The sequence below is a fragment of the Staurois parvus genome, unplaced genomic scaffold, assembly GCF_062004578.1.
Source record: "Staurois parvus isolate SC_StPar_1 unplaced genomic scaffold, SC_StPar_1.0 ptg000349l, whole genome shotgun sequence".
Taxonomy (NCBI): Eukaryota; Metazoa; Chordata; class Amphibia; order Anura; family Ranidae; genus Staurois; species Staurois parvus.
Window position 1 is genome coordinate 3394984 of NW_028318145.1, and position 12164 is coordinate 3407147.

Genomic DNA, 12164 nt, shown 5'->3' on the forward strand with positions numbered 1-12164 from the left:
GCTACAGGAACGGTGCTGGCTGGGAGAGGGCATCCTCCTGCATAGTCCCCTTCCCCAGTGGATAAATCAGGGATGTCTGGGATATTTTCTGGCAACCTCTACACAGTCTGCATACCTGGCCTATATATCATAACCATCTATATTTCACTGACTGTAACATTATGTTGAACCTTCTGTGAATACCTCCCCGGCGGGGGACACGTACACGAACCAAGGGGGAAAATGCCGGAGTGACCTCCTTGGGCCGCGCCACCGTGACATTCTTCTTGGCCATTGGGCTTCTACACCTTAACATTACACTTCAATAGTCTGGGGGTGACTTGGAAATCTGTAGACCGCTTTCAGAAATGCACCGCACTCCCCGCACTAAACTTAAACACCGGGCCAAACAGCAATCCCCTTTACAAGGCCACATTGCCAAGTTGATACCTAGCCCGCCTGAGCCTGATGATAACACCCAACTTCCAGGGGACCCTGAGTCTGATGGCGATAGTCAGCGGCAATTCCCGTCGGGGATGGTTGACCCTCTTGAACATCATCCCGAAGCCTTACTACACAAATTCCGTGCTATAGTGCGAGAGGAGATTACTGTTGCTTCGCGTAAATTATCTTCTGATCTGGCGAGAGGCCTAAAAGAGCTGGGTCTCCGCGCCCACCAATTGGAACAACACATGGATCTGGCAACTACAGTCCTGGAGGGTCACGAACAAGAAGTGGAGGATCTACATGCTGAGCTGGATACTTTGAAAAATAAGTTGGAGGATGCTGAGAATAGAGCTCGCAGGGATAATCTCCGCATCCGTGGAATCCCGGAGGCAATCACCGATTTGCAGGGCACTGCAACTGCCCTTTTCCAGGAGCTGGCCCCTGAGATTCCTCTGGAGCGTCTGGAGTTTGATCGTATCCATAGAGCTCTAGCACCTAAGCCCACGGAGGGTCCTCCCAGAGACATTATTATTAAATTCCACTTCTATCGCACTAAGGAACGTCTACTGCAGGCAGCTCGGAATCGTTCGGCTTTGGAGTTTCAAGGTCATTCTGTCCATCTGTTCGTGGATCTGTCCCCCGTCACGATTGCCAAACGTCGCACCTTGAGACCTTATCTTCGGATTCTTCAGTCAGCTGATATTAAGTACAGATGGGGCTTCCCTTTCAAGCTTTCATTTTCCTTCCAAGGTCGTCAATTTCAAGCTTCTACGCCAGCGGATCTCCGGCGTCACTTTCGGGAGCTCAACTTGGAGTTGCCACAATCCCAGAGTGAGGAGACTTTACTACCTACGCGTCATCAAAATTCTCAGTCTTTACGTAAATCTCCTCCTAGTCAAAGTGGTTCACAGGCTCTTCGATCCTTACAGGCCCAGCGCTTTCAGGAAATCTCTGCGACCTGATGTTTATGTAGCTTAGTCCCATGTGGTTTATTTTTTTCTCGCCACCACTCTCTGGACTTGAATTTAGATTTGTTCAGGGATTTTATATTTCCGTGTGCCATATCTCTTCCGGTCAAGAGTGGATGTTACTTTTCTCTACATTGATTGGTTGAGATCTTTATTGTCTTGCGAGTTTTGGATTGCCTATTCACAGGTGTATTAGCCTTAGTTGTTTGTATAATGTTTATATATTCTATATCAATGCCGAGTTGTTCCGGTGGAGGGTCGTGTCCCCCTCCGAGCTGGCTAGTGGTCTGGTCTTCTGTCCCGCCCGCTACCTAGCCTTTATGTGGGTGTTTTACCCACAGGTGATTACTATATTGCTTGAATCAATCTCTATGATTTACAGATATCTTGCTTGTGTATTAGAGGTCTTCTTGTCCTCTCTTTTCTTCTTCGTTTCTTTCTCTTTGTCCTTTGTCATGTATGTCTTGTGTTTTTGCAAATTTTTGTTTCCAGGGCTCCCGGGGATCGTGGTGGATTTTATCTTCCTTCCTTTTAGATATCCATGTCGTTGAACTGGTTATCACTGAATGTCCAGGGGATGAACTCTCCACAGAAACGGGTAAAGATATTTAAGTTTCTTCGGGCTCGCAAAGTTGACATTGCTTGTTTGCAAGAAACCCACTTCTCCACTACTTCTGCCCCAAAATATTTTGATGCACCTTACCCTCAGATATTTCAAGCTACTGGTCCCACTAAACAGAGAGGTGTATTGGTTGCCTTCCATAGTAAAACTCCATTTGTCTGTGTGAAGCGTATTGCTGATCCCAATGGCAGATACCTTCTGCTCCAGGGCACGATCCATGGAATAGATGTTACCATAATGTCTTATTACGCTCCTAACGTCAACCCTGGACCTTTTCTGTCACATCTATGTTCTCTCCTGGCCACACATCAAAGGGGTACGCTTCTGATGGCGGGGGATTCAAATTTAGTGTTAAACCCTGCACTTGATAAATATCCGACAGAACGCTCTGACCCTTACACTTCAGTGAAGTCCTTTGTACGGACGTTAACTACCTATGATCTGGTAGATTTATGGCGTGAATTTCATCCTCAGGGGAAAGACTACATTTATTATTCACACCCTCACCATTCTCATTCTAGAATTGATCATGCCTTTGTTTCACGTAAACATCTCCCTCTGGTTCGTTCTGTCTCTATCCTAACAGTCCCATGGTCAGACCATGAGCCTATTTTGGTTGTCTGTCGAGCTCTCCTTTGCAGGCCGACCTTCTCTTCATGGATAATGAATGATTCCTTGCTTTCACTGAAGGAGATTCAGACGGAGCTACATTGTAAGTCTCAGGAATATTTCCAATTAAACTCAGGTTCTGTCTCTTCTTCGGTAACATTGTGGGAAGCGTACAAGGCAGTTCTTAGGGGGCATATTATCCATATAGCTTCAAGGCGAAAGAAGGAAAGACAGCTTAAGCAATGTCAGTTAGAATCGAAGTTAACTTCCGCGTCAGCTCAGTTTAAACAGTCACCTTCCCCGTTAAATCGTAGAATGTTGGATCAGGCTCGCTTAGAATTAGATCTGTGTTTAACAGATGAGGCTGAGCGCTCCTTGCGTTAGACTCGCCAGAAGTGGTATAGCAAAGCTAACAAACCAGACTCTATGTTGGCCCGTAGATTGCGTTCTTTTGCACAACACCCCAAACCGATATCTTTACGTACTCGTCACAATACCCTTACGAGCAACCCAGTAACGGTTTTAGAGGAGTTCCGGCACAGACTAGCTAAACTTTACTCTGATCCCACCCGGGCCGACCCTCAGTCTATTTCTGACTTCTTATCTAGTTTGTCATTACTTACTTTAACGTCGGCCCATAAGGATCTGATGGATCGAAATATCCAAGTATCTGAGGTTTTGCAATGTATAGCGGAACTGAAAACAGGCAAACGCCCAGGTCCTGATGGATACACGGCACTATATTATAAGAAATTGGCTGATGTGCTCGCTCCCCACATTGCCGCTATGTTTAATGCGGTGAAGGGAGGTTCAAATTTTTCCCCGGACTCTTTAACTGCTAATGTGGTTATGATCCCTAAACCGGATCGAGATCATTCTTCCTGGGCTAATTAGGCCTATCTCTCTTATCAATATCGATATGAAGATTCTTACTAAGATTTTGGCTACTCGATTGAATTCCTTCCTTTCTCGTCTGATTAAAAAGGATCAGGTGGGATTTGTTCCCCATAGGCAGGCCGGAGATGCTATCAGACGTATTTTACAATTGCAACATTTGGCCCATACTCGTAAAATCGATATGATGCTCTTATCCTTAGACATCAACAAGGCTTTTGACACTTTATCCTGGCCGTATCTCCTGTCGGTCCTCCATCGTTTTGGTTTCGGCCCTTCCTTCCTACGATGGATCTCTTCGCTATATACATCCCCTCAAGCGAAGCTTAGATACTACGGATTTGAGTCTTCTACGTTCTCGGTTGCTAGAGGTACTAGACAGGGCTGCCCGCTTTCCCCTTTACTTTTTATCCTAGCCCTGGAACCGTTGGCAGAAGCAATCCGTATACATCCTGATATTAAGGGAATTGATGTGGCAGGCTCCCAACATAAATTATCGTTGTTTGCGGATGACATATTATTGTCAATCTCGAATCCGGGGGTTACTTTGCCTAATCTGCTAGCAGTTCTCGATTCCTTTGCCACCCTCTCAGGTTTACATGTCAACCCAGCTAAATCAAGAGCTATGTCAGTTACCCTCCCACCACCACTTTTGACTACTTTGAAGCAAACGTTCCCTTTCCAATGGCTTTCAGCCTTACCATATCTAGGAATTAAGCTTACCCCGACATATGATGGACTGTATCAGGCTAACTTTCCCACTGTTTTTCATGAGTTGACTGAGTTTTTGTCCTCTTGGTCTCATTTCCCGTTATCATGGTTCGGCAGAATTAATGCAATCCGTATGACCTATCTTCCTAAACTACTATACCTATTTCGTGTTCTGCCAGTTTCAGTACCTTCGCATGTATTGCGTATACATCAGCGAAAACTTTTGTCCTTTATTTGGGGCTCCTCTCGACCTAGAATTAGTAAACATATTTTATTTGCGCGGCGGAATGTGGGCGGGTTATCTGTTCCTAATCTCCAGTCCTACTATTTGGCGGCTAATATTGCTCCTTTAGCTCATATTCATGCTTCTCACCATTTCCCCCTGTGGGCTGTAGTAGATATGATGGACTCTCACCCGATACCGCTCCCCTCCTTGCCCTGGCTCCCTAATTCTCAGCGTCCACCTAACCTTAGCCCAACGCTGACTCTTTCGCTTCGTCTTTGGGATTCTGTAAAATACTCCACTGGCCTTATCTCTCCTCATCTGCCTCTGATACGTCTATTGCATAACCCATTATTCCCTCCGGGTAAGGATAACCCTAGGCAGTTTGTCTGGTGGCAGACACATGGTTTTTATGATGTCCATTCACTCCTATCCCCCACCAGAATACTTACCTTTGACACTTTGCGTTCTTCTTATAACATTCCCCTCCGAGAACATTTTGGTTATCTTCAACTTCGTCACTTTATTCATTCTCTAATACGTACGCATCCAGGATCATACCGTTTATCCCCTTTTGAAAGCCAGTGTAGACATAGACCTCATGCTCCAGGTTTGATCTCCCTGATTTATTCTTCCATTATGTCTTATAGAACCCCTCCGGTTCGTTCTTATCATCAGCGTTGGCAGTCGGAATTAGGGGGAACCCTGGATCAACAAGACTGGCAACTCATGACCCAAACATTATCTAAGTGTTCCAGGAATGTCATTATTCTTGAGAATGCCTACAAAATTCTATACCGATGGTACTATACGCCTGCCCGTCTGGCTAGTTTTATCCCTACCTATTCCCCGGTTTGTTTTCGGGGATGTCAACAATTGGGTACCATGGCACACATCTGGTGGACTTGCCCTAAGGTAAGCAGGTTGTGGATTAGGGTATATGCACTCCTCCACACTATTCTTCATACAGACATTAAGCGTAATCCATATGAAGCTCTTCTATTTAAACCACTTGAGGGCCTTCTCCGCTCTGAACGGCAGCTGGCATCACATTTATTTATGGCAACTAAATTGACGATTGCGAGGGCTTGGAAGACTCCTGTCCTTAGCTTTGAGGCTCTCAAAAATCGGATGAACTTCATAATGGTCAATGAAAAACTGACGGCCATATTGTTGGATACCCATACAAAATTTCTGCAGATATGGCGTCCCTGGCTGGATATAGCTCAGCCCTCGAGATTCGACCAGTCCCTTTTATCGATATGAGGATGGATTCTGCTGTGATCCCCCCGGAGCCCCTCCCTCTCCCCTTTTTTTTTTTTGTGTGTCTGTGTGTGTTGTCCATGTCTCTCTACTATTTGTCTTTTTCTACTCTTCTGTTTACTCTGTCCTTAAACATAATTTACAGATTGTACCTGCTGTTCTCTGCGCTGCATCCGTAAAGCTATTTATGCAATCTAGATTTCTTTTTAAATCCTAGGTCATGAATATGTACTGTTTTTTGATGCTGCCTTTTCTCGGGCCTCTCCTGTTTATTATAATGTTGATGTAGCAATACTTCCCTTTGGAGTTTACATTATCATTGACCCACAAAGGTCTGTTACCCGTTCCCTCCCAACCTCCCTCCCCATCCCTTCCCTCAGGGCACCTATGTAAACTTTTCAGATTTTGCCTTTATCGATGCATGCCTTGCACCAGCTTCCCTTCATTTATTGTAATATGTAAATGTTGGTCATTGAATTTTTGCTACGATTGTCTGTTCATCTTTGCTTATTATTCAATAAAGCTTTTTGTAAAAGAAAATGGAAGACATACAAGACCACTGATAATCTCCCTCGATCTGGGGCTCCACGCAAGATCTCACCCCGTGGGGTCAAAATGATCACAAGAACGGTGAGCAAAAATCCCAGGACCACACGGGGGGACCTAGTGAATGACCTGCAGAGAGCTGGGACCGACGTAACAAAGGCTACCATCAGTAACACACTACGCCGCCAGGGACTCAGATCCTGCAGTGCCAGACGTGTCCCCCTGTTTAAGCCAGTACATGTCCGGGCCCGTCTGAAGTTTGCTAGAGAGCATTTGGATGATCCAGAAGAGGATTGGGAGAATGTCATATGGTCAGTTGAAACCAAAATAGAACTGTTTGGTAGAAACACAACTCGTCATGTTTGGAGGGGAGAGAATGCTGAGTTGCATCCAAAGAACACCATACCTACTGTGAAGCATGGGGGTGGCAACATCATGCTTTGGGGCTGTTTCTCCGCAAAGGGACCAGGACGACTGATCCATGTACAGGACAGAATGAATGGGGCCATGTATGGTGAGATTTTGAGTGCAAACCTCCTTCCATCAGCAAGGCATTGAAGATAAAACGTGGCTGGGTCTTCCAACATGACAATGATCCCAAACATACCGCCCGGGCAACGAAGGAGTGGCTTCGTAAGAAGCATTTCAAGGTCCTGGAGTGGCCTAGCCAGTCTCCAGATCTCAACCCCATAGAAAACCTTTGGAGGGAGTTGAAAGTCCATGTTGCCCAGCGACATCCCCAAAACATCACTGCTCTAGAGGAGATCTGCATGGAGGAATGGGCCAACATACCAGCAACAGTGTGTGCCAACCTTGTGAAGACTTACAGGAAACGTTTGACCTCTGTCATTGCCAACAAAGGATATATAACAAAGTATTGAGATGAACTTTTCATATTGACCAAATACTTATTTTCCACCATAATTTACAAATACATTCTTTCCAAATCAGCCAATGTGATTGTCTGGATTTGTTTTCTCATTTTGTCTCTCATAGTTGAGGTCTACCTATGATGCCAATTACAGGCCTCTCTCATCTTTTTAAGTGGGAGAACTTGCACAATTGGTGGCTGACTAAATACTTTTTTGCCCCACTGTATAAGACGATTGCCAAGATCCTGAAACTGAGCTGCAGCATGGTGGCCAAGACCATACAGCGGTTTAACAGGACAGCTTCCACTCAGAACAGGCCTCGCCATGGTTGACCAAAGAAGTTGAGTGCACGTGCTCAGCGTCATATCCAGAGGTTGTCTTTGGGAAATAGTGTGTGAGTGCTGCCAGCATTGCTTCAGATGTTGAAGGGGTGGGGGGGTCAGCCTGTCAGTGCTCATACACTGAACACTGCATCAAATTGGTCTGCATGGCTGTTGTCCCAGAAGGAAGCCTCTTCTAAAGATGATGCACAAGAAAGCCCACAAACAGTTTGCTGAAGACAAGCAGACTAAGGACATGGATTACTGGAACCATGTCATGTGGTCTGATGAGACCAAGATAAACTTATTTGGTTGAGATGGTGTCAAGCGTGTGTGGTGGCAACCAGGTGAGGAGCACAAAGACAAGTGTGTTTTGCCTACAATCAAGCATGGAGGTGGGAGTGTCATAGTCTGGGGTTGCATGATTGCTTCCGGCACTGGGGAGCTACAGTTCATTGAGGGAACCATGAATGCCAACATACACTGTGACATACTAAAGTCTCCCTTTGGAGACCGGGCCGCAGGGCAGCATTCCAACATGATAATGACCCCAAACACACCTTCTAGATGACCACTGCCTTGCTAAAGAAGCTGAGGGTAAAGGTGATGCACTGGCAAAGCATGTCTCCAGACCTAAACCCTATTCAGCATCTGTGGGGAATCCTCAAACGGATGGTGGAGGAGCGCAAGGTCTCTAGCATCCGCCAGCTCCATGATGTCATCATGGAGGAGTGGAAGAGGACTCCTGTGACACTCTGGTGAACTCCATGCCCAAGAGGGTTAAGGCAGTGTTGGAAAATATTGGGGGCCACACAAAATATTGACACTTTGGGCCCAATTTGGACATTTTCACTTAGGGGTGTACTCACTTTTGTTGCCAGTGGTTTAGACATTAATGGCTGTGTGTTGAGTTATTTTGAGGGGACAGCAAATTTACACTGTTATACAACCTGTACACTCACTAATTTACATTGTAGTAAAGTGTAATTTCTTCAGTGTTGTCACATGAAAAGATAGAATAAAATATTTACAAAAATGTGAGGGGTGTACTTATTCTGTGAGATACTGTATGTGTATATATGAATCTGAGTTAGGGACCTTAGATTGTACGCTCCTCGAGGGCAGGGACTGATGTGAATGTACAATATACATGTAAAGCGCTGCGTAAATTGACATTGCTATGGAAGTACCTGTAATAATTAAATTTATTCACTGAAGGGATATAAAAATGTAAAATGTGGGCATTGTCTTCATAGAACTGTCTTTATTATTATGACATAGATAATATTGTATTTTAGAAGCCAGTAATGCAAAAATTCACATACATCCTGAGAGTTCTAATAAGTATATGTTGTAACAGCAGACTAAATGGCTACTTTGCCCTATTTTAACCACTTCCCGACTGGCCGTTGCATATAAATGGCCGGACAGTGGCAGTACAGGGTCGGGTGGCCGTTTATGAACGGCCTCCCCGCACCCTGCTTGTGCGCGCTCCCTGGGAGCGCGCAGCACCGCGATCCAGTGCCCGCTGTGTCCTCCGGACACAGTGAAACACCGATCGCTGGACGGGACCTCTGTACGAGGTCCCGATCATGTGATCACTGATTGGCCAATCAGTGATCACATGCAAAGTAGTAAGCAAGATGTCACTTGTGACATCATTGCTTACTACGTGTGAAATCTGTGAATGATCACAGAGGTCACATGGTACAAGGCTATTCACAACAGCCTTGTACCATGTGACAAGCTGTGACCAATCACAGCTCACTCTGTATTTCTCAATGAGTGCAGGAATGCACACAGAGAGAAAGAGAAATGATTGTTTTTACATCCTATATGGGTGTAAAAGCAATCATTGTAAAAAAAAAATAAAAAATCTGCATCACCCTCCACAAGTAGTACAGTGTCACCATGGTGACACTGTACTGCTAGGGTGACAGTATGTAAAAAAAAAAAAAATAAATAAAAAATAATAATATAAAAAAATAAAGTAAAAATGTAAAAAAAAAATGTTTAAAAATTATAATTTTTGGTTATAAACTAATTTGTTTTTGGTTTTTTTTACTAAAAAGATAACAAAATACATTTTGGCAAAGATTTATGATGAAATATTATTTATTTGCAAAATTTTATAAAAAAAACACTTTTGTTCAAAATTTTTGGACTTTTTTATTTACATAGCAAAAAAAATAAAAATCCCAGCAGTGAATAAATACCACCAAAATAAAGCTTTATCTGTCGCAAAAAAATGGTAAAAAATTAATTTGGGTACAGTGTTGCATGACTGAGCAATTGTCATTCAAAGTGTGATAGCGCTGAAAGCTGAAAATTGCCCTGGTCAGGAAGGGGGTAAAAGTGTCCGGTCTGGAAGTGGTTAAGGTGTATGTTCAACTTTAAAAATAAAAATAAAAATCTCACTATGCTGTCCCATATCAGTATAGCAGCCTAGTGTGCTAAACCTACCTACCAGCCTAGGCTTCCCATCGCGATGAGCTCAGCAATTGCACTAAGAGAGAACATATCATGTGCAGCCCAAAAGAACAGGATGGTGCCCCCCTCCTGTGCCACTGGGAACGCTGGTTCCAAGGGCTGCTCCATCCCTACAATACCTCGGGACAGAGCCCATGCTGGCTGCATAAGATTCAAAGAAATTTCTTCTAAATGTGGTCATGAACTTTGTTGTTTCAATAGAAAGGGAGCCCTTGCTGGTTGGTAGGTTTAGCGCACTATGCAGTCCCATATGGGTATAGCAGCACAGAGTATATTGTAAAGATGAACCTACAAAATGGTGTTTTTTAAAGACAAACTAAAAGGAATATTTATAAGCATCAGGAAGATTTAATGATGCTTTGTCTGAATAACCAATAAGGCTATAGTCACAGTGGGATTACGTTTTACCTACAAAATTACAATCAAGACACCATACGGCTTAAACTCTCATGAAAAGTGTCTAGCGTCACAGTCTGCTTTTCACCATCAGTGTAAATGAAAATCAAGATATTAATTTTATGACTCATTAGGAAAAGGTGCATGTTAATGTGCTAGATGTTTGATGATAGGTCTAATAAACAGCATCCTCACATCTCTGATAACATTTAATGAATATCCTGTTGTTTGAGCAATTCCCTGCAGCCAATCAAGTTTGTCTTTCTTCTATCTTCTCCATAGGAAGTTCTCAAAAAGCCAGGAAGCTCACATTACTGGCTGTAATTTGACTTACAACTTTGCTATGTGCTTCTAATTCACTGATCTGAAGCTCATTCCCTGCTGCTGGAAGCTCTTGCATTCATGGGGATAGCTGTCTTTCATTGGCTCTTGCACTGGTGGAATAATTACCCAGTTTTCCGAACAGCTCAGGTAATTAAGTCCTATATTCTGTAATCACTGCACCGCATGTCATAGTTGAACGATGATGAACACAATGGGCAAAACTCCAAGGCTGGTCTGTGCATCTAAAAAGAAAATGCTGTTTCTTTCAATGTTAGCTAGAATGATTACATATTTTCAGTGTTTGCTTGCTTATGTTAGTAATGTTTAAAAAAAAACCTCAACAATATCAGCCAAAATTTAAAAGCTATATTGCTGTCTCATACCTTCAACTTTACCTTGCATTTACCTGATTTTTGTAGTCAGAAAGTGGTTTAAAACAAATATTTTGTTTCCCCACCTCTTCTGTTTCTGGTGATAACCACTTGAGATGCTTTTCAGCTATTATCATATTAACTTTTTTTGCATTGGTTGATACCTATGGGAGTGGTGATACTGGTGAAAATATAGTAATCTTAAAGAAATACCGCCAAAGCTCTTTTGGCTGTACTTCTGTGGATCACAGGAGTGCAGTTCATTCTGCACTCCTGTGACCTGTTTTGAGCCGACAGCAGGCTGAAGCCTGCTGTTGGCTGCCGTCACTCAAGTCAGTGCAGGCTGGGCAAAGATTCTGACTTCGTAGTTGGGATCCACCCCAGAGTCTGGAGCTGCACCCGGCTCAGGCTGTCAGCAATCTGCTGAATGTCTGAGCCAGCCGCTCCCTCCCCCCCCCCATCCACAGCCCAGCGCTACAATGATCTCTGGGGGGGCAGAGGAGAGAACGGTGACTGACAGTCACTGCTCTCTGCTCAGAGCGGCTGTATTAAAAGAGGTATAGACTCCAGAGAGAGAGATATCATATTACCCCTGTAGAGATCATTAGTAACACCTGATCTGGAATATGCAGTTCAGTTTTGGGCACCAATTCACAAAAAGAACATTGGGGAACTTGAGAAAGTACAGAGAAGGGCAACCAAACTGATACGAGGCATGGAGGAAATCAGCTATGATTAATAGAGCCAAATCTTTTTATGCTGTGTACTTTGATGTGATTTTCCTTTATATTCATAATCCATCATTTGATATTTATAATTGAACAGAGTCATTCCAGGTTTATCCCCTCTTTTAAATTATAACCAATAATAAAAAAAATATTTTTAACTCACACTCCTGATCGGCACATAACCATTTTTACGTGGAGATATAATCTCCTTCCATTCGCCTGGCTAGTAGCTAGGAGGCGCCATATACATATACTCATAAACTGTAATGAAGGCATAATCTACCACTGCATATCAATAATATTTTATCCAGTATTGCTGAACCATAAATATGGAAGGATTATTGGCAATTAATCAGCTCCCTGTTGTGGACGTTTTCTCCTCTGTTCAATTATCTACCTGA

At 43.6% G+C, this 12164-nt stretch overlaps 1 long non-coding RNA gene across 2 annotated transcripts in view; it reads left to right on the forward strand.

Annotated features, from left to right (window-relative positions):
- The window catches only part of LOC149456754 (uncharacterized), a 48102-nt gene that overhangs the window by 18635 nt on the left and 17303 nt on the right, over window positions 1-12164 (forward strand). For both annotated transcript variants that reach the window (XR_016313804.1, XR_016313805.1), the window contains exon 3: window positions 10623-10811. This is a non-coding gene — a long non-coding RNA (uncharacterized LOC149456754). The remainder of the gene's footprint in view (window positions 1-10622; window positions 10812-12164) is intronic.